Here is a 24,716-nt window from a genome sequence, read left to right as displayed (position 1 = left end):
TACTATAATCATTACTGTTACCACTACTAGTATTATACTTATTTTCAGTAGAAGTAGTGGTAGGACTAGTAGTAATCTAAGTAGTAACAAGAGTAATATTTGTAGTAGCAGCAGTATCAGTAGTAGCAGTGTAGTAGTAGTGGTAGTAGCAGTATCAATACTAGTAGTAGTAGTAGTAGTAGTAGTAGTAGTAGTAGTAGTAGTAGTAGTAGTAGTAGTAGTAGTAGTTCCAGAAGTTATAGTATTAATAACAGTAGTATCAGTAGTCGAAGTAATAATGATATTAATAACTATTAGTTGTAGTAGTAGTAGCGGTAACATTACTAGTAGTAGCAGTAGTAACAGTAGTAGTAGTAGTAGTAGTACTATTACTACTACTGCTACTACTACTACTACTACTACTAACTAGTACTACTACTACTACTACTACTAATAATAATAATAATAATAATAATAATAATAATGATAATAATAATAGTTGTAATCGTAGCAGCAGTAATAGTGGTAGTGGTGGTAATAATAACAATAGTAGTAATAATGGTAATACTGGTAGTAGTGGTAGCAGTACTAGAAATAATAATAATAATAATAATAATAATAATAATAATAATAATATCCCTGGGGATAGGGGAGAAAGAATACTTCCCACGTATTCCCTGCGTGTCGTAGAAGGCGACTAAAAGGGAAGGGAGCGGGGGGCTGGAAATCCTCCCCTCTCAATTTTTTTTTAATTTTCCAAAAGAAGGAACAGAGAAGGGGGCCAGGTGAGGATATTCCCTCAATGGCCCAGTTCTCTGTTCTTAACGCTACCTCGCTAACGCGGGAAATGGCGAATAGTTTGAAAAAAAAAAAATCATAATAATAACAACAACAACAACAACAACAGCAGTAGCATTAGTAGCATCATCAAACAGGATTTCCATGTCCATTCATGGCTCCATGACCAGAGATCTTCCTACCACAGCGTACGAGTATACCCACGTACGTGTCAACAATGCCTTACACCGTAGACAGAGTGAAAACATGCTAAAAGTGTAAGATTCCACTATCTAAATATGTGGAGGGCGAGCTTATAAATGCACTGATGGCACTTCCAGCTAGTATTGGTGTACCGGCGAACGGCTGCAAAGGTGTACAGGCAGTGGGTAACCAGCGAGTACATGTGTACCAACAGTGGGCAACCACCAGGTGCAGATGCATCAACAGTAGGGAACCTCCAGTCATATGCGTATCAACAGAGGGAAACCAGAGGATATAGCTGTACCAACAGTGAGGACCCAGCGGGTACAGATGTATGAAAAATGGGGAGTCGTCTGAGGGTATAAGTTTACCAACGATGGAGAACCAGATGGTGCAGGTGTACCAATGCTGGGGCACTAGCGGGTACACGCGTACCGACAGCGAAGCACCACCGAGAACATGTGCACCGGCCGTGGGAACGCAGCAAGTACACGCGCACGAACCGTGGAAGGTTAGTTAATCAAGCACCTTTCCACAGAAGGGTTCGACTTGTGAGGATGACGATAACCACAACGGGAAAAAACATGATACGACTCCTTAACCTCGACGCTCCGACCACTGGGTATGCCAGCGCGACCTTGGACCTGACCGTCAAAGGTTCAGATCAATACCACCAGGTCGTGAAATACAAAAGGGTCATGCCGTCGTGTTCTAAGGGATAGTGAGCCCTCGTACAGTGCCTGAAGAATATCACCTTTAACTGTAATCAGTAATATAAGGTCTAACATCTCCAGTATATGTCTTCCGTGGGAGTATAACCCAGGAGAGCCTATGGCCTCTCGCCCTTCCTTGCCAACCTTTACCACTATTTGCATTACTCAGAAAAATTTTATTTTTTTCCCCTTGCGTCACTCTTCTGCCTGATACCAAGTTCAGCTTACACGAGTGAGTAAAGAAAACAAGTGGTTAATCTGGGCGACAATCGCATCCACCGTGACGCCTAGTCGTGATTCCCGTGAGTATTGTCGTCTTTCAAATTTCAATAATGGCGACAGGTAAAGCGAACTAGGTGTCCAAAGACCCGACTCAAAGAAAAACACTTCATGAATCGAGAGACACGTTCTTTCTGACCGAGTGCCCTGCGTCAATCATTTGAGGAATGTGTAACGTGACCACACACAAGAGTAAGCTAGCTGCCTGAGGGAGACCATCCCACACGACAGTAATTGTGTCACCGATCCTGAGCCCAGCCAAGTCCTCCTGGAGAATGTAGATCTCACAGTGGAGAACGTTAGACAAACTTGACTAACATCCCGCCTCTGCCTCTACAATGGTACTGTTAGAGATCACCAGACACTTCCTCGAGTACACATAAAAGCCTACTGGAACGAAAGACGACCATTTATCTATCTTTATATAATAAAAAAAAACTATACATGACAACACATACATGCAAGCAAGAACCACACACACAAACTAATAAAAATCTTAGTGGAAGGGAACAAATGCTTCATATCAGTATCTTTCACGAAATGGCTCAAGTCGCCGGTGGCGTGCCGCTGGTTGGAGTCCTGTAACAAACGCTCTTCTAACTTTATAACTGACTGCTAGAAAGTCTGGACTCCTGCGTGAATGTCTACGGAAGAGGTTAAGATCAAAAGAGAAGTTAACTTCTTACATGGTTCATTAAATTCAACCCGAGTACATGCAACGTAATGAAGGTGGAACAAAGTGAAGAGAGGAGGTTTCGACATGAATATTACCTAAGCCAGAAAGAAGAAATCTGCGTGCGCAAGGGAACTAATGGGAGCAGACATAGCATGTAACCTGTTGCAAAAGTCCTACTTTACATTTATAGTAAAGGAGACAAACTGTAAACTGTCAAATATTGGAACTGCCTTTGAATATATGGATAAGGAAATATAAAGTAAACAATCTACATTCTCTATTTGGCCAAAGCTACAAAAAGCTTCTCGAATTTGGTTACCACACTAGAAAAAGCACAACGAAGTGACAAGCTCCACAGGACGAGAATAGATCGTACGAGAATAAAGAGAGCTAAGTTACAATTCCATGCGTGGTGAGGTGGCGATGAGAATGAATAAAGGCAGACAGTGTGAAGTGTGTGCATGGGTATATATGTATGTATCTGTGTGTGTATATATATGTGTACATTGAGATGTATAGGTATGTATATTTGCGTGTGTGGACGTGTATGTATATACATGTGTATGCGGGTGGGTTGGGCCATTCTTTCGCCTGTTTCCTTGCGCTACCTCGTTAATGCGGGAGACAGCGACAAGTATAATAAAAATAATATATATATATATATATATATATATATATATATATATATATATATTTATATATATATATATATATATATATATATATATATATATATATATATATATATATATATATCCAAAATTTTTGAAAAATAACTAGAAATGTTTCCAGAATCGTTAAAAAAACTAAGAGTCTAGACCATTATGTCAACCTGTAGTGCATGAGACTAGTAACATTTTGGACATGCGGCAATTCCTGCAACATCGACCTTTGTACGGTAAAGGTTAACACGCCAAACTTCCTAAGTCAGAGCATAACCTTGTTCAGTGGATTTCAGTTTCTGTCTTCTTTTTTCACTGAGGTACCTTAAACTCATTTGTCATATTTCACGGCAACCATATCCTATGTGTATCTATATTGCGACACCCCTTACCCCATATTTATCATATTTTGCGGTAACCTTGATCCCTAGTTTTCATAATTTGCAGCATTTATATCCCATATTTATATTTTGCGCACCCATATTCCATACATATATTTCGTGGCACCCTTATCCCATATTTATCATATTTCGCGGCACCCTTACCCCATATTTATCATATTTCGCGGCACCCTTACCCCATATTTATCATAGTTCATGGAACCCTTATCCCATGTTTATCATATTTCGCGGCGCCTTTATCCCATATTTAACATATTTCACGGCATCTCATATCTTGCATATTTTTTAGTTGTTCCGGTATCCTATATCATACTTTGCTGCAACCCTTTTGCCATATCATAATAATCAAGATTTACGAATTATGTTACTGTAGGCATTTTTGATTTTTCCTGTTACAGAGTGCAGGTTTAAAGTCTGAATTTTTTATTCTTTTTATACAGAAACGTCACCGAAAAGGTATCCCCAAACTCCAAGATCTGATTAGCGGGATTATCGTTTTAATGTTGTGAGATGCGTAATACTTGTAAGGTTTAACACACTCCAGCAGTGTCATATCAACGAAGTGACATTAGATCATGTTTAGATAACAGAACACAGTTTGAATTGCTCTTATATTCTTTGTTCACAGTAGAGACGTGTCAGGATGTAGTTGTAAATAATTTTTTTTATGCATGTGTTGAGAGATTGGCTTGTTAGCCTTGAGTAGGACGGTACGACACCTTGAGCACAACTGTACGACTCTTGAGCATAGTGAACTGATCTTTGAGCACAGCAGTGTGATCATTGAGAACGATAGTACGACCCTTGAGTACGACGACGTTTACGACCCCAGATCACGAAGGTATGACCCTCGAACATGGCTGTGATACCCTGAGCACGGCAGTTTGGTTTTATGCACGATGATACGACCCTTGAGAACGAAGGTATGACCCTTAAGGACGTCAGATCGACATTAAGCACGACGGTTCGACCTTTTGGTGTAATGGCCTGGCCTTTGACTTTTCTGTAGAGGGTCAGGTCGTACAGCAGGTCATCATACCCAAGTCCTAGCGTCGTGAGGAAAGGGTGTGTGTGTGTGTGTGTGTGTGTGTGTGTGTGTTTGGGGGGGGGGGGGGTGGCACCGAACCTCCAAGTGATCTCTGCACCTCTTTCAACGCCAGAACAGCTCACTATGAGGGTTGTATTTGCACATGACGGTCCCCAGTTTTTGAAGAGCAAATCCTTTTGAAGGGCGTCATCATCGTTAAGCGTCTTTTGTCTTGTCTTGACGGTTCTTAGAATCCAGCAATACCATTGCGCTTGGAGTGGTAGGAGTTACCCTGCTAAGAGGTATTAACAGTTCTCTTCCATAATAATGACTTGGTTCAAGTTCAGTATTTTGTGTAATACACGTCCACACATGCACATATACATACCTATACATCTCAACGTATACATATATGTATACACACACAGACATATGCATATATACACATGTACATAATTCATAGTCTGCCCTTATTCATTCCCGTCGCCACCCCGCCACACATGAAAGGACTCCCCCCGCATGTGCTCGAGGTAGCGCTAGAAAAAGACAACAAAGGCCACATTCGTTCACACTCAGTCTCTAGCTGTCATGTATAATGCACTGAATCCACAGCTCCCTTTCCACATCCAGTCCCCACAAAAATTTCCATGGTTTACCCCAGGCGCTTCACATGCCCTGGTTCAATCCACTGACAGAATGTCGAACCCGGTATACCACATCGTTCCAATTCACTCTATTCCTTGCACGCCTTTCACCCTCCTGCATGTTCAGGCCCCCATCACTCAAAATCTTTTTCACTCAATCTTTCCACCTCCAATTTGGTCTCCCACTTCTCCTTGTTCCCTCCACCTCTGACAGATATATCCTTTGTCAATCTTTCCTCACTCATTCTCTCCATGCGACCAAACCATTTTAAAACACCCTCTTCTGCTCTCTCAACCACACTCATTTTATTACCACATATCTCTCTTACCCTTTCATTACTTACTCGATCAAACCACTTCACACCACATATTGTTCTCAAACATCTCATTTCCAGCACACCCACCCTCCTCCGCACAACTCTATCTATAGCCCACGCCTCGCAACTATATAACATTGTTGGAACAATTATTCCTTCAAACATACCCACTTTTGCTTTCTGAGATAATGTTCTCGCCTTCCACACATTTTTCAACGCTTCCAATACTTTCGCTCCTTTCCCCACCATATACATATTATTTTTTTTTATTATACTTTGTCGCTGTCTCCCGCGTTTGCGAGGTAGCGCAAGGAAACAGACGAAAGAAATGGCCCAACCCACCCCCATACACATGTATATACATACGTCCACACACGCAAATATACATACCTACACAGCTTTCCATGGTTTACCCCAGACGCTTCACATGCCTTGATTCAATCCACTGACAGCACGACAACCCCGGTATACCACATCGATCCAATTCACTCTATTCCTTGCCCTCCTTTCACCCTCCTGCATGCTCAGGCCCCGATCACACAAAATCTTTTTCACTCCATCTTTCCACCTCCAATTTGGTCTCCCTCTTCTCCTTGTTCCCTCCACCTCCGACACATATATCCTCTTGGTCAATCTTTCCTCACTCATCCTCTCCATGTGCCCAAACCACTTCAAAACACCCTCTTCTGCTCTCTCAACCACGCTCTTTTTATTTCCACACATCTCTCTTACCCTTACGTTACTCACTCGATCAAACCACCTCACACCACACATTGTCCTCAAACATCTCATTTCCAGCACATCCATCCTCCTGCGCACAACTCTATCCATAGCCCACGCCTCGCAACCATACAACATTGTTGGAACCACTATTCCTTCAAACATACCTATTTTAGCTTTCCGAGATAATGTTCTCGACTTCCACACATTCTTCAAGGCCCCCAGGATTTTCGCCCCCTCCCCCACCCTATGATCCACTTCCGCTTCCATGGTTCCATCCGCTGCCAGATCCACTCCCAGATATCTAAAACACTTCACTTCCTCCAGTTTTTCTCCATTCAAACTCACCTCCCAATTGACTTGACCCTCAACCCTACTGTACCTAACAACCTTGCTCTTATTCACATTTACTCTTAACTTTCTTCTTCCACACACTTTTCCAAACTCAGTCACCAGCTTCTGCAGTTTCTCACATGAATCAGCCATCAGCGCTGTATCATCAGCGAACAACAACTGACTCACTTCCCAAGCTCTCTCATCCCCAACAGACTTCATACTTGCCCCTCTTTCCAAAACTCTTGCATTTACCTCCCTAACAACCCCATCCATAAACAAATTAAACAACCATGGAGACATCACACACCCCTGCCGCAAACCTACATTCACTGAGAACCAATCACTTTCCTCTCTTCCTACACGTACACATGCCTTACATCCTCGATAAAAACTTTTCACTGCTTCTAACAACTTTCCTCCCACACCATATATTCTTAATACCTTCCACAGAGCATCTCTATCAACTCTATCATATGCCTTCTCCAGATCCATAAATGCTACATACAAATCCATTTGCTTTTCTAAGTATTTCTCACATACATTCTTCAAAGCAAACACCTGATCCACACATCCTCTACCACTTCTGAAACCACACTGCTCTTCCCCAATCTGATGCTCTGTACATGCCTTCACCCTCTCAATCAATACCCTCCCATATAATTTACCAGGAATACTCAACAAACTTATACCTCTGTAATTTGAGCACACACTCTTATCCCCTTTGCCTTTGTACAATGGCACTATGCACGCATTCCGCCAATCCTCAGGCACCTCACCATGAGTCATACATACATTAAATAACCTTACCAACCAGTCAACAATACAGTCACCCCCTTTTTTAATAAATTCCACTGCAATACCATCCAAACCTGCTGCCTTGCCGGCTTTCATCTTCCGCAAAGCTTTCACTACCTCTTCTCTGTTTACCAAATCATTTTCCCTAACCCTCTCACTTTGCACACCACCTCGACCAAAACACCCTATATCTGCCACTCTATCATCAAACACATTCAACAAACCTTCAAAATACTCACTCCATCTCCTTCTCACATCACCACTACTTGTTATCACCTTTGCTTTGTCGCTGTCTCCCGCGTTTGCGAGGTAGCGCAAGGAAACAGACAAAAGAAATGGCCCAACCCACCCCCATACACATGTATATATATACACGTCCACACACGCAAATATACATACCTATACATCTCAATGTACACATATATATACACACACAGACATATACATACATACACATGTACATAATTCATACTGCCTGCCTTTATTTATTCCCATCGCCACCTCGCCACACATGGAATAACATCCCCCTCCCCCCTCATGTGTGCAAGGTAATGCTAGGAAAAGACAGCAAAGGCCACTTTCGTTCACACTCAGTCTCTAGCTGTCATGTAATAATGCCCGAAACGTGCTGTCAGTGGATTGAATCAGGGCATGTGAAGCGTCTGGGGTAAACCGTGGAAAGCTGTGTAGGTATGTATATTTGCGTGTGTGGATGTGTATGTATATATATGTGTATGGGGGTGGGTTGGGCCATTTCTTTGGTCTGTTTCCTTGCGCTACCTCGCAAACGCGGGAGACAGCGGCAAAAAAAAAAAAATATATATATATATATATATATATATATATATATATATATATATATATATATATATATATATATATATATGTGTGTGTGTGTGTGTGTGTGTGTGTGTGTGTGTGTGTGTGTGAAAGGAAAATACTGAACTGTTCACATAAAAACTACGTTAAAAATGACATGACTGAGGTACTTTGCACTAATAAGGCTTCGTGACTGTGCACGCATTGCGCTACCAGCTAATGACTATATCTCATGGGCATGACATAAGTATCCCTACACTTCACAATAACCTTTCCAAAGTTAGTTAACAGAATCCAGCATAATTCAACGCCATGATACTGTACAGAATATTAGTCAAAACATGTACAAATTAGGTCCATTTATTGTAGTAAAAATTGTAAACAGTTTTATCAACTATTCTTGAGTATAAGTTAAATTATGTAAGTCAACGTTGTGTCTGGTTTTACTTGAGTGAGTTGTCCAGTTGTCAGGTCAAGGTTAGGCTGAGCGGGTCACACACAACCTCATGGCAACATCGCCTCTCAGCAATTACAAGGTCACATAACTACATTTTCATTTAATGTGAAGGCTATGTTCTTTGCTACCATTATCTACGTCTTACTGTGATGAAGCCATTAGTGGGTTTCCATATAAGATTTCCATGGAGGTACAATTAACCAAGCGCATGACTCATAAATCCTATGTCTTTCTCACCAACTCTGTGATACAAGTCTCCCCCCAAAATGCCTGGCAGAGGATGTAAGTAATTTCAGATGAGCTACCACACTCTCCAACCAAAGACCACACACCAGAAACTCCATACCCAGTCACATGTCTGTCTCCAATGTCCTCACATGTTCTCTTATTTCTTGTCCTGTTCAGTATTATACCCTAACATGATAACAAATGCAAAAAACTAACATTATTAATGTATATAATCAAGTTAACATCATCCTGATTGTTAACACCAAAGCTATTAAGTTTAATTGGCTTTAAGAAACATTTACCTTACAAATACATCAGCTTAATACAATTTTGGTATAACCAAAATCTAACTAAAATTATATTTCAATTTATGTTATCCTAGCCTATATATATTTTGAAAGCTATTCCATCACCCCACAGAAAGGTCTGCTCTGTTGCCCTTCTTTCCACTCTAATTGTTTGATTCAGTGATTCATTTGACCATGTACATGGGATCTTAATATTCATAGAAATGTATCACCCTACGATCTTTCTTCTTTTATTTGATTTTTGTTGCTGGTCACAAACTCAGTTTTAGAGTCCCATCAAACAGTTTGCATCCTGATGTATAGCTGTCCATATAACTATCGATATTATTGTGTTATCTTACGTACTGCTCTATTTTCCATATACATCCAGAAAAACCCAACACTGCCTTTCAGCTCACTCCAGTAAACTGCCTCATCTTTCCCTATGTTTTCTAAAACATCATAAAACATCATGTTTCTCCAATGCCTGTAATGGATGACTTATCCAAGCCAGATCATGAGGAGGTGGTAAATAGTGGTGAACCAAATTAAATACCAATTTGTTACGCTACTTCAAAACTAATTGGCTACCATACCAATGCATTGAGAAAATACTTATGGAAGCAAGAAATATGGACAAAACATTGTCCCAGAAAGAGAGTAAAGTATAAAAATCATCAAATACACTATGGCAAAGTCTTCTGGGGTCTTCATCCCTCCAGCCCAGGATGGGCCTAGGCTGCTGGACTAGGCCTTTGGTTGACAAAGCTGTTGGAAACTGCAGCCTTCAGGCCTACATAGCCCCTACAGCCTGTCTGGTCTGGTACACTTTGCAGTTACTTGCCCAGTGCACTCTTAAGCTTCTTGACTGAGTATCCTAAGGGGTTTCTAATATAGCTGGCAAGGTGTTTAAAAGTCAAGCCCCAGAGATGTTCTCTCTTTTTGTGAATATCACACTCTCGATTTCCAGGGAGGAATTTTACAGTTTTCCATCCCTGTCGTGCCAGTAGGATATTTCTAAACGTAAGTTGGTAAACACACCTTCTAGGATTTTCTATGTATAGATGATTATATACCTCATCCACCTGAGCTCCAGAGAGTGGTCTTACAGATTTCAACCGTTTCCAGTTATCGAGTTCCTCTACCTTAACCGAAAACAAATATCATTACCCTTAACTTTAAAAAAGTGGATTTCAATGGGTTGTGTGATGAAATACAGAGTCTCAATCTTGTCAGTTTATACCCAAAGGAATTATGGGACAGTTTTCAATGTCATTTTATGCATCAGTATGACACATTCATTCCCATGCACAACAGAAACAATACAATCAACAACAAGTCTGAATGGATCTCCCTAGACACCACAAGTTATAAGGCACAAAATTAAACTTTACCAGCTTCAGAAATAAGATGATGAACCAAACACTGCAATGCAACACATCACAATTAGGATATACATATGCGAAAAGACTTATCAAGCAAGCCAAGAAAGTATGAAGTGGTTACTGTACGAGGTAGTACTAAAGATCCTAAAAGATTTTATGCTAACTGAGATGACACCGGCAACTGAGGCCCTAATCACAACCATCCCATTAACGCTATACATATACATATATATGTGTAAATATTTCATTTATTTATTTTGCTTTGTCACTGTCTCCCGCATTAGCGAGGCAGCGCAAGGAAACAGACAAAAGAATGGCTCAACCCACCCACATACACATGTATATACATACACGTCCACACACGCAAACATACATACCTATACATCTCAATGTATACATATATATATACACACAGACACATACATATATACACATGTACATAATTCATACTGTCTGCCTTTATTCATTCCCATCGCCACCTCGCCACACATGGGATAACAACCCCCTACCCCCTCATGTCTGCGAGGTAGCGCTAGGAAAAGACAATAAAGGCCACATTCGTTCACACTCAGTCTCTAGCTGTCATCTATAATGCACTGAAATCACAGCTCCCTTTTCACATCCAGTCCCCACAAAACTTTCCATGCTTTACCCCAGACGCTTCACATGCCCTGGTTCTATCCATTGACAGCATGTCGACCTCTGTATAACACATTGTTCCAATTCACTCTATTCCTTGCATGCCTTTCACCCTCCTGCATGTTCAGACCCCGATCACTCAGATCTTTTTCACTCCATCTTTCCATCTCCAATTTGGTCTCCCACTTCTCCTTGTTCCCTCCATCTCTGACACATATATCCTTTCCTCACTCCTTCTCTCCATGTGACCAAACCATTTCAAAACACTCTCTTCTGCTCTCTAAACCACACTCTTTATTACCACACATCTCTCTTATCCTTACATTACTTACTTGATCAAACCACCTCACACCACATATTGTCCTCAAACATCTCATTTCCAGTACATCCACCCTCCTCCGCACAACTTTATCTATAGCCCCCGCCTCGCAACCGTATAACACTTTTGGAACCACTATTCCTTCAAACATACCCATTTTTGCTTTCCAAGATAACATTCTCAACTTTCACACATTTTCAACGCTCCTAGAACTTTCGCCCCCTCCCCCACCCTTTGATTCACTTCCACTTCCATGGTTTCATTCCCTGCCAAATCCACTCCCAGATATCTAAAACACTTCACTTCCTCCAGTTTTTCTCCATTCAAACTTATCTCCCAATTGACTTGTCCCTCAACCCTACTGTACTTAATAACCTTGCTCTTATTCACATTTACTCTCAGTTTTCTTCTTCACACACTTTACCAAACTCAGTCACCAGCTACAGCAGTTTCTCACCCGAATCAGCCACCAGCGCTGTATCATCAGCAAACAACAACTGACTTACTTCCTAAGCTCTCTCATCCACAACAGACGGCATATATACATATTCCTATGAGTCCACGGGGAAAATAAAACATGATAAGTTCCCAAGTGCACTTTCGTGTAATAATCACATCATCAGGGGAGACACAAGAAAGAAATATAACAGTCAGTTGATATGCATCGAAGAGCTGAAGCTTGCATGCCATTTGGTAAACATGCGATTGTGACCCTGGAGTGACTGCCACAACCAGTATTTGAAAATAAGCACTCGACCCTGGGTGGCCCATAAAAGCATCTTGGTCAGGAACGCTAACCACTACATCTTGTAAGTCCTTACGATATATCAATAATTAGCTTCACATCAATCATATATAAACTCAGAGAGTCAACTGTCAGGTACAAAATCATAAACTAACTGGAACGTCATGGTCTCATCAATAATACACAGCATTGTTTTAGAAGGCACAGATCATGCCTTTCAAACCTTCCTGAATTTTATCATAAAAATTACTGAATACCCACAACATGATGAAAGCAATAGATATCATATCTCTGAACTTCCAAAAAGCACTTGACAAAATCCCCCACATTAAATTGAGGGATAAATTCCAGGGTTGGGGATTACTGGTTGCATTGGAAACTGAATATTCAAGAAGCCTGGTTATGTGATAGGAGGCAGAGAGTCACAATGGTTGATGAATCATCTCCATGGTCACCCATTACTAGGGAAGTCCCCGAAGGATCTGTCCTTGGGCCTATACTTTTCATCATTTATATCAAAAATAATATGGAGGGCCGAATAACTTGAGTTCAATTCTGCAGATGACAAAATGAGCAGGTTAAGATTACAAGAGTATCTAGATGAAATTGATGAATGGTCTAGAAAATGGTGAATGCCATTCAACATTAATATACACCCACTGTCACAAGAAGGAAACCTCAAAAAGAAAAAAAAATCTGATTATGAACTGATGGGCCACAAGATAAAGGATCATTCCTTGGGTGAGGAACCTACAGGGTAACTGTCTCCAACATCTTCAAATTCACCCAGTATTGTGATAAAGATGCCAAGAAAGCAAAAAGAATGTTTGGATTTATTAACATTGACTTTTCATACAAAAGCAAGGATGTGATATTGCCACTATGGCTAGTCAGACCCCAACTCGAATAAGCAATGCAATTCTTGGTCTCCACTTAAACAAAGGATATTCTTAAATTGGAGGCAGATCAGTGAAGACCAACTATATTGATTTCTAACTTTTGTAACACATCATATGAGGAGAGATTTTGAGAATTGAACTTGTTCTCTTGTATACTGTTACCACAGGAAATGGTGGGTTAGGAGAGAGCCTTTACTCTGCTATTCTTTTCTTCTACTGCATTTAAAGGGAATATAATTCTTTTCTTTTACAGTAGTGTTAAGGCCAGAACACATTGCTAGGACCTTGGGTCTATGTGGTTTTCTCAGCCCTCTTTTCTGAAGGGGTGGACATTAATCATGGGCAGAAGTTTTCATAATACCTATTTTCTTAAATGAGTTTTGATGGTTTCTGCCCACTGCAATACAATTCAAAGAAGTGTTCACAAAATACACTGATCAAGAGGGCAATCCTCTCTGGCCCTATAGCAATCAAGCCTGACCATTACATTCTTACATTGTCACTTCATGAATTATTCCTCTTTGCTCTTTATATTTTGGCTTTTATTAACCAAAACTTAGAATTGAAATGCAATTTCTATACATCTTTTTTCTTCATACATAAAGTTGTCTTCAAATTGAAGGTCTTCCACCCTACAGCTTGAGCTACATCCAAGATGCTGAGATGGGTCACTAGTCAACCACACTACTGAACATATAACCTGCAGACCCACACAAGCACCACATTCTGGCTAATCTGGTACACAGTAAATACTTGTCCGAGGCCTTCTTAAAAATCTCCACTGTGCACCTCATACTGTTCTGAAAAACTGCAACCAATGTACTGAATGGTCTTGGGCCTCAGATGTTCAAGGTATTTCTTTTTTGTATTCACCACATATATTTTGATACCAACTGGGAAATGTTTTTGTTTAAGTTGGAGCCCATGCCTTCTAGGTTTTTCCAAGAGTTAATAAATGACACCTCTCCTGTATGTACTTCAGAGAGCACAGCCTCATTGTTATCAGTCATTCCCAGTGCGCTAGTTGAATACCAACTGGGAAATGTTTTTGTTTAAGTTGGAGCCCATGCCTTCTAGGTTTTTCCAAGAGTTAATAAATGACACCTCTCCTGTATGTACTTCAGAGAGCACAGCCTCATTGTTATCAGTCATTCCCAGTGCGCTAGTTGAATTCCTTTACTGAGTTAATACATGACATGAAGACCATTGAACACTTTCTAAATCTACAATAATTCTTGCCTTCTACAGTTATGTTAGTACACAGCAGTATTCTATTCGTGCGAGTACTAACACCTTTTAGCGCATCATAATTTTTTCTCCTCTTGTCTTAATTGTCCACAAGTCCCATCCTACCATTATTGTGAAAGATGTAACTGTTGAGTAATTTAGTTTATTGAAGTTAAAATCTGGCATTATTACTCTAAGGTCTTTAATACTTTAATCATGATATGATGGTGACTACGTCTATCCAATATTCTGTACTGCTCTTAATTTCTCTACTGTCCCCATACCAAAGGAGCAGAAACTTATCTCCATGGAGAATGCTATCATATCCCTTGATTCTTTTTTCATACATATTCACCATTTCCTGCATTAGCGAGGTAGTGTTAAGAACAGAGGACTGAGCCTTAGAGAGAATATCCTCACTTGGCCCCCTTCTCTTTTCCTTCTTTTGGAAAATTAAAAAAAACTCGTGATATCTGAGTTAATATTTTACAGTCTTCAATGCCTGTTTTGCTAATAGGGAATTATTTCAAGTTTAAGTTGAGGACCATACCTTCCAGGATTTTCTAAAAGTAAATAATAATATACCTCTCCTATCTTGTAAGGTGATGTTGGGAAGGGGCAACTCTCCCCTTTTCTATTCGCTGAAAGCCAGGTTGTCAGACATTATTACTTGGAGGGCTTTAATACAGTTCACCTATGATATCATGGTATGTTTCCTTTCAGTATTCTGTACTGCTTTAGATTTCTTCAAGCTCCCTACACAGGAGTGAGAACTCATCCATACTGAAAAGCATATTTCTTTTTTCATAAGCAACCCAATGGAAGACTGCAGACAAGATTTTTATCAACATATAAGATTTTTATCTGCAAAAGATGACATGAAACTATGACTTGCTTCATAATCAGATAAGAAAATGAGGAACAGAGTCCATGTGAGTAAACTTTAATCGGGGACTGAATTTCTTTACCATGGGGGTACTGGACTTGGCCCAAAACTAATCGGCAAATGGCATCACTTGGTATGACCATTAGTACACTTTTAAGTTTTCCCGTTAACTATAATTCGTCTGTTTTCAACTTTCTTCCACTAAGTCTCAAAGATCTAACTGTCTAATTTTACAAACAGTGGATTTATGTTTCAGCTTACCAGATCAACAGACATGTGGTGGATCAAACTCCCTGTGCCTCACATGTGATTACTATTCATGTTTTACACTTGTATTGCCCCATCTCATAACCTTATTTATATGTACCATGTGTGTTTACTCATATGAATGCATGCACACACTCTAGCCTATGCCAGGTCCCAAGATATCAAGGTATCAAAAGAGCAGATTCACAGTGCATCTGCTAAACATACATAGCAAGGCAGTATTAGGACAAGTTTCTTTGTTCCTAATCTGCTTAGTTAATTCCCAAGGTTTCTGTTCCTAATCTGTTTAGTTCATTCCCGAGGTTTCTCAATCAGTGATAACAGTAAGCATACTGATGGTTCTTCAGTGACTGCAATAATAATGTTGAAATTCTAATTGTTAGATAGCAACACTTCTAACAAAGCTGAAGATTTTAGCCACTCAGTTATTACAAGTTAACACTTTATGTAAAACAAATAATAAGCTTCCCTGCATATCCTTCCCTGTATCACTCCCATATAATATGTGATTTGGTATTCACATTTCACTGTCTTTACAATATTTACGACAGCTTCCATGAAGGATGAAATTACTGCATATGCCTTAGGCAGTGCAATACATAGCAAACCAGTAATATGTTTGCCACAAATAAGCTGGACACATGGTTGCATAACATTATCAAGGTTGCTCTAATTCACTTTCTCACAATACTAAAACAATTCAAGAATCTATCTCATAAAAAGTCCAAGAAATACTTATTATCTATTTGGTGTTGCTATTATGAAACACAGATATAGGAACTCATTTGAAAACAGTTTTGCAGGCTTCCTTCAAAAACCATATAAATTTGTACATTTACATCCAGGTATCCATGCTTGGGCAATGACAAGTTTGTTAAGTAACTAACAGATCATCTCTGAAAGACCCTAAAAATTCTGATTTCAACTTCAGAAAAGAGAACAATCACAAGAATCATTTCTCATACTTTTCTGATGTTTAAGGTATTGTATTAAGTAAACAGAACAGATAAATGGGAACAATGTCAATGGAATCAGATACAGTACAGACACAATTCATCAAATGTCAACAAAATGTTCAGTTGTTGAAATCAAGCTTGTTTTACAAATTACTGAGCCCATTATTAAGTTCAGCATGAATAGCAATATCTAGCAGTGAAAACATCTAAGAACTGAGATACAGGCTGGATTACCAATTTATACAAGCTTGTACTTGCAACAGACTTGAAGAAAATACCATTCATACCTTGAATGTACAAAACATTTTTCTTTAATATAACATCTCAGGATAACTGATATTTCTTCAATCATCATGCATCTTATTATAATGTCAATACAATAAGTTTTACTATTCATAAACTTTCACAACAAGTGTTTCCATTTATATCCCATCCAGTGAAGGTTATCTTGAAAACAATCACGATCAAATGCTTACTCTTGCCACAAATATCTCTACTATTAGTTACCCCTTGTATCCTACATATTTAAGAAAAAATTATTTAGGACAGAGGTTACAAACCTAAACCAGGGTTTAATGTGGATGAGACTGGCTTATTTTGAGAAAGAAAAAATGCCAACTAGAATATCCATTAGCAAAGAAGAAAAGACTACTCCAGAGTTAAAAACCATCAAAAAATTGCTTGATGCTTCTAATGGGAGGGAATATTAAAGGAGAGTTTCAGCTTCACAGTTTACTAGAGTTTTAATCAGAAAATCCCAAGGCCATGCAAAGTCTGCATTACCTGTAATCTATACTGAATCAGATAATTTGGGTGACACAGACAAGCATAGTCGCCTCTCTCTTCTTCCCAATAATCCCTCACTCGACCATCATATCAAGCAATCACCACATTTTCTGTCTAGTTATCGGTCAGTATCATTTATAGTGAATGAAAGACATTAAACTGTTCCTAAACTTAACAGTTTTATGAATATTCAATACTTCCGAGCAAGTAAAGGAAAATTTTTGCTCAGGAGTACGACCATTATAGATTTCAAATGCTCTGTCTATGACACCTCAACTTGTGGCAGGTTTTCCAGGAATGTAACTGACATAAATCTGAGGCTCCTAGTAGTTAATATCCATCTATAAACCTTTTCATTATAAAACAGGTTTACTAGCATCAATTCCAAATTCCTTTAGAGATATTACAACAAAGTACTGCAATGTTTGTAATGGATGTGGAAATACTGCTTTGTTTGTAATCTATACAAAGGCACTGCTTTGTGTATAGTGCACGCAGAATACTGATTTGCTTATTGCGCATTCAGCTACTGCTTCATTCGTAATGCATGCAATCTAAATAATCATATATAACACAGCGGTTATTTTACTAATACATCAGCATCAAAAGTCAAGCAGTATCATAATATTGTGTCTATATTCCCTTTCACTATTTTATCACTATATTTATTGACTTTTTCAACAGAAGGAAATTTTTAGTCATACAAATATCAATTCTAAAGAGCAAGAATATAAATATTAGTTTCACTTAAGTCTAATGCGAGTGGCCATAAGAGCTATCATCTTATATTATCTTGAAGTCTAAGGAAAGAGTTTGTTTAAAACCGTAAAACCAACCAACCCAACGTAATTTCCAAACAATAGGTGTCACCCCATGACCCTAAAATATCTCAAGGAAATTCACATTCATGAAAATCTTATCATTAATATGGACATTCAATATATCCACGGTAAAGAATTAATTCAACCCCATCACTGTGTTTAAGGAACTGGACAAAACTGGTGTCACTAAATTCCTTACACTTAGTAGAAGTAATTCGACAGCACTGCACAATCAGCAACTTTATTACCATAAAATATCAAATAAGTGAGAGGGAAGAGCTATGAAAATCAGAGAAAATGTGACATTAATTAACAAAAATGAAAATTAAACCCTTATAGAGATCAACAGAACATAGGCAAATCTCACCTAACCACCCCAAGCAAATATACTAACATTTATGTCTGCTACTGAGGACCATGTGGAATGTCTGTTTGTAGGTATGCTGGGTTTTTAATCATAGGAAAGTCTAAAATAGCTCACCAATATCACCAAAAATTAAGGCTTAGCGGTTAGGAAAACTTAGGTTAGGTTTTCATACTTACATTCCACTGATTTCTGCAAGCACTAATTTTACATTACCTAACTTCATATTTTCTGTGATCACCTTAGTACTTCTCACCATCACTTACTAATATTCATTAACATATGACTAGTCTAAATCACTTCTACTATGTATAAGGAATGGATTTGTTCACACCCACAGGTCTCAACTAAAATTTACCAGATCTAGTAATACAGAGACAAAGACAGTAAAGAAAATCGGCAAAATACCATTTCACAAACCAGTATCAATAAATCCAAGGGCAAAATAACCAATTAGAAAAAATGTAAACCCCTATCACTCTATAACAGCAAAACCCAAAAAAAGATCTTATGTAACCCATAAACATATGTAACCCAAAACAATTTTCTATATTGATTTCAGTGATCATTTGGCATTATCATGATCTTACTGAAAGAACATTTAGCTACTTCCTTATCAACAGATGTGTAGGTGTTTCCAATTCCAGCAAAGGAGCTATAATAATAATTCACTTCCTACCCTACTACCAAATTCAGGAGTTTATACAGTATAAGTAAAGATGGGACAAACATTCGTAAATCAAAACATCATGTAAGTACGGTTACTAAAACTGAAATAAAATCAAACATACCTAATCTATCCTTGGATGAGAACACCCTGCACATAAATAAGACAATTTGGTGTCTATTATGCTTAGTTTCTCCCTCCATTAAGTGATGACACATTAGAAAAACATATTACATTACAAAAACATATTTACAACGTGATTTTCTGATCAAAAACATCTTGCAATTCCAATGGAGCCCTGGATACATTCCAGTGTATCTGTAAGCATAAGCATTCATCTTTGCCCATGCCACCATCTTCCAATAACTGAAAGTGTGTTGTACACCCTCTCTGCACCATCCAAATAGGTAATTGATAGGTAATCAATTACAAAATCCTTAACTCATCCCCACCCATGCAGTAGTAGTTATTCTCTAATTTGTTAATAGCCTTCTTTTCACCAGTGATTTCCCTTTCCCTTTCACTTAATACATCAAGATACACTTGATGTATTACACACATATATTCATATATATATATATATATATATATATATATATATATATATATATATATATATATATACATTTGAAAGTTTAATCTACGAATACTTTCCATGTACATGTAATATACATCAAAACTCCAGAGTTATGTGAAAGGAGTCAGGCTCTTCTAACTCTTTAATTACAAACCATCACCTGTATCCTTAATTTAACAAACGGCTACCATAGATGTACCTCACTAATATACATGGAATCTTAATAGATAAAACCTGGAGAAATATATAAACTCACATTTTCAGACCGAATAGACAGACCTACTTGAGCAGGGAGAATCCGTAGTAGTGAGAACCGCCTCTGGTATTAAGAATATTTGAAACTTGCTGAAAAAATACTGATGAAATATTATATACTTACTAATTTATGAGTTAAAACTTATGTTTAATACATTATTTCCATATAATCCACTCAAGGTTTCACATTATTCACAATAATATTCACATCTCCCAGTGCACAACGATCTCTGTTGACATTGTGCAGAAACTGACGTTACGCGCAGCTTCCCAGCGCAGCTCAGTAGGTTTTCATTCATTCTATTTGGATATTTATAACACTCAAAGGAAATTGTTAAATGTGCTACATGGAAAACCCAGTTACCATACCATATCAGCACATTCAAATTATCTCACTTTACTTATCACTAGCATACCTAGGCTGTTTTGTATTAAGTACAGACACCTTAATGGCATTTTTTTCTAACGAGCGGTTTTTTGTCTTTCTACAGCTGTTGAGGAATTTTTTCAAGATTTTAAACATGAAACTAGACCTTGATTATTCCTGCATGTTAATGATACTAACAGGGTTGTGTTGGGGTAGTATGTCTCTTACCAATGGGAAGGCTACATAGTACGTTGGTGCCCTTTTGTCTAACACCTTGAAAAAGTTCCAAAAATTCACGTTACTGGACTCCGCCTACTTCAAGTTATACAAATAATGAAAAGTCACTTTAGGGAGCCTGTTGATGCAAGAGTGCAGACTCGTTAAAGAACTTTCCGTTCCAAAGTAGTTCGTCCTATTCCTGCTACTGAGTGTTGCGCAACCTACGAGCTGCAGAATCCTCTGGATGGGAGGTCCTAACAATATGCAATGAGGCTAAAGTTCATCCCTGGTGTATAGCAGTGTAACCTCCAGGGTTCGCCTGTCCACATTCACAAAAATCACCTCAGTTAGAGAAAATTCATGCTAAGGCTGCACAAACAGACAGATGCATTGTACAAAATTTAATTTCTAAACCTGAATGTTCTAAGTTCACAAAGGTACAAAATCAACAAAAAATTCTCTTAAAATCCTTCCATTCCTCAGTCACACCACATGCACTCTTACAAACCTTGCAAAAGGTCATGCAAGCATTCCATAAAATCAAACCTTGGAACGCATACAAACAAATCCATTAGAACTTGCTATCAAAAGAATAAACTCAAAACAGTTAGTCTTCTCTCTTCTTATATCACAAGTAACAAAGCTCTAGTAACACTGTATACACACTAGATTTATGTCATCTTAGGTTCATAGCACCAGTTACTTGTTACTTGACCCTTTCCTTTGATTCCTCTCCGTTACACAATGCTCAGAAACGTAACACTTCAAAGGCCACTGGACCTCCTTGTTTAAACTCCAGCGACCATAATGCGTCACCAAGTTAGTACTCACACTTCACTCCTGAGTTGTAGTTGGCACTATCAGCAGTGCTGCACTTACAACTTACGATAACAGCACCTTGTAGGAGAACGTCAAGTTACCTTAGGATATCTAAACCAGGTCAGCGGAAACCTTGGTAAATCTTCGTGCCCTTGTTTGCATGTACTCAGTAATAGGACCAAGTTTCCATCATCAGACAAAAAGTCAAACAGCCACGAATAAGGACGCGCCACCCGCCTCCACACCCGCCGTTACTCAGCACCATAACACGCCCAAGATTCCTGTAATTTTCGATAAACTCCAATTACTATTACGACCCACATATTCTCCAAATTATCTTCAGTTTTACTTATACACACGCCCTGTCCCCAGCCCCTGTCACGATCACATACCTGCTTATTTGCTGTTTTTCATCTAGCCCTAGGTCAACAGCGAACCTCTAATTCAAAAATTGCCGGCCTTTCTGTCTCTCCACCAGCGCCACCTACACCAATGCGCACCAAATTTGAATCACTCACTCGCGCTCATTACACACATACACACACAAATGGAATACTACGAATGTTTCAAAAATAACTAAATTATTAATCAAATAATATCATTCTACTATCGGAATTACTGAAATTGAAATAAAAAATTAGCTTTATGATTTCAAATCTAAAGGAAAACAACACCACTGGAGACCTGAAGGCTTCCGTCAGCAACGCCCTTCTCCTACTGTGCTAAACCAAATAGCCTTGCTTTTTTTTTTTTACTCTCAACTTCCTCTTTTCACCACTGCTAGACTCAGTCACCGACTTCTGCAGTTTCTCACTCGAATCTGCCTCCAATGTAGTGTCATCAACAAACAACAACTGACATTTCCCAAACCCCCCCTCATCCCCAACAGACTGCATACTCAACTTCTCGCCAAGACTCTTGCATTTACCTTTCTAATCACCTAAATCTCAGACAATCCTTTAATTAGAACCTCTCAATCCTCTCTATCTACGCGCGCACATACCATCCACCCTTGATTAAAACTTCTCAATACTTCCAGCAGCTTTCCCCTCACACCACATATAACCTTTCAAGAGAAATCTCTTTTAACACTATCGTATGCTTTCTCCAGATCTATGAATGTCAACTACAAATCCCTGTTTCTCAAGATATTTCTCACAAGCATGCTTTCAAGCAAATATTTGATTCATACATCCTCTACCGTTTCTGAAACCACATACATCCTCCCCAGTCTGACAATCTGTACATGCCCTCGCCCTCTCAGTCACTCCTCTCCCATACGCTAGCTTACCAGGTACGTTCAGCATTCTCTACCTATGTTGCTTGAACACTCACCTTTGTCCCTCACGCCTTTATACAGTGGCACTAAACATGCATTCCGCCAATCCTAAGCCATGATCCATAAATACACTAAAAATCCTGACTAACAAATCAACAACAAAGTCAACTCCTTTCTTGATATATTCAACTCCAGTATCATCTCCCAGCCACTTTGCCACATTTCATTTTACGCAAGGCTTTCATCACCTCTTCATCAAACCACTTTCCACGACTCTTCACTTCGCATACCACCACGACCCTACATCTGCCAATCTATAATCAAGCACATCCAATAGTCCTTTAAAATACTCACTCAATCTCCTCCTCACTTCACCACTGTCTGTTATCACATACGTCCAGAACATACAGTAATTATCATCCTACCATATAAACAAAGTGCTGGAATCCTGTCCTGTCCTTGCGCTATATTTGTATTGTTTACAGCAAGCAGAGAGTTGACCTTGGCACAAATCACATTCTTTGCAAGGTACTTGGCACATACAGCTACATGAATTGTCTGGTGAGTACCTGATTTATCTATTCTTAACAGTACATGAATTGCTGTAGGTTACATACATATTCCAAGCATTGAGTCGATGGAGAGGTACGCTAAAGTTAGCACAGAAACGCAAAAGTAAAAGAATCTCTGCATCATAAAGGAACCTTGGGGTTAACTCTGTAAAATAACTTCCTCATTTGATTGTTAAATTTGTCAATAAAAGATCTACATTAACTTCAATCCAATATTACAGATGTTCTTAAATTCCTTATCTGTGAATTCAGGCTTGTGTACAGTTACCGCACATAAAAACATAATAATACCGGCAGTATGATTCTGTTACGGTGTCCAGAATAATAACGGATATATGAAAAATGATAATAAAACATCGGTGGGTTTTCTGCGAGCGATGGACTTAAACTTGTGTTGCCGACTCTGTAAATCAAAACAATCTACGAGTGGCAAGACAGTCACTTCCTAATTCTACAGTTACTACAGAAGGTACTAATCATTAAGCAAGAGATGAATTGTTTTCATATTATCACTGGTAGTCCAAAGACAGAGTACATCATCTACATATCTGACCCAGACTACATTCAGTGATAGAACATTCTTAAGTAATTTTATCTGGAAAAATTCCGAAGTTTTGAAGGTAAAATTATTCACAAAATTCAAATTCACATTTTTAAAAACAGTTGAACTTCAGTTCACACTTAACACTACTGACTTGACTGAGGTATTGGCAGGTCTGTTCCGTCCCCCAGTCTCAACTGATGTCTTCATTTCTTATTATATTTACTTTTCTCCTCAATTCCTCCTTAACTTTAAGTTTCTTTGCCTGCTTTAGAACCTCCTGGCTAAATAACTTTATCCTGAACCCTATCACCCCTAGTCGTTCCTTTAACTGCATACACAAACTCTCTTTGTTTCTATTGTCAAGTCTGCAGTTTCTTACAATCTTTTAATCAGCATTTTTCCTTCTACAATTTTTTTTTTTCGGCTACAACATGGTCTTCTTCCAGTCCAAAAAAAATCATCAACGATTTATGTGATTCCTGTTTTGCTAAAATTCTTAATTTTGGTCCTACCCAATTCTCAGGTAATTCTTCAAATGCTGTTTCATCAGCTTCCAAGTCTTTGGTGAGTGTATTTGTAAATACCTTTTCTACCGTACGGGGAGGGAGTTTTACACTCGTTGGGTCCCACCATCTCGAACATTCTCTATCATACAACCTCTAATGTATGTTGTCTGCATTCACTGCGCCTTCAGTCATTTTGTTCCATTCGTCCACCAGTCTTGTAAAAGTAATTCTTTACATCCTTACTAACAAGTTTCTTCCTTGATTTCAAGCTATGTCCTTTGGTTGCTTTAACCCTG

The 24,716-nt window shown here is 38.8% G+C and overlaps 1 protein-coding gene across 4 annotated transcripts in view; it reads right to left on the bottom strand.

Annotated features, from left to right (window-relative positions):
* The window catches only part of Snrk (SNF related kinase), an 852,818-nt gene that overhangs the window by 812,418 nt on the left and 15,684 nt on the right, over window positions 1-24,716 (bottom strand). For 2 of the 4 annotated variants that reach the window (XM_071663342.1, XM_071663341.1), the window contains one exon: window positions 20,239-21,800. The gene's annotated coding sequence lies outside the window, so the exon portion shown is untranslated. Of the gene's footprint in view, window positions 1-20,115; window positions 21,801-21,911; window positions 22,020-24,716 lie in introns of those variants that run through there. The other 2 variants (XM_071663344.1, XM_071663340.1) reach the window with 2 other exon arrangements.

This window comes from Panulirus ornatus, chromosome 7 (genome assembly GCF_036320965.1).
Source record: "Panulirus ornatus isolate Po-2019 chromosome 7, ASM3632096v1, whole genome shotgun sequence".
Classification (NCBI taxonomy): Eukaryota; Metazoa; Arthropoda; class Malacostraca; order Decapoda; family Palinuridae; genus Panulirus; species Panulirus ornatus.
Note: the sequence above shows the minus strand (reverse complement) of the source record. Positions and strands in the feature narration are given on the sequence as shown.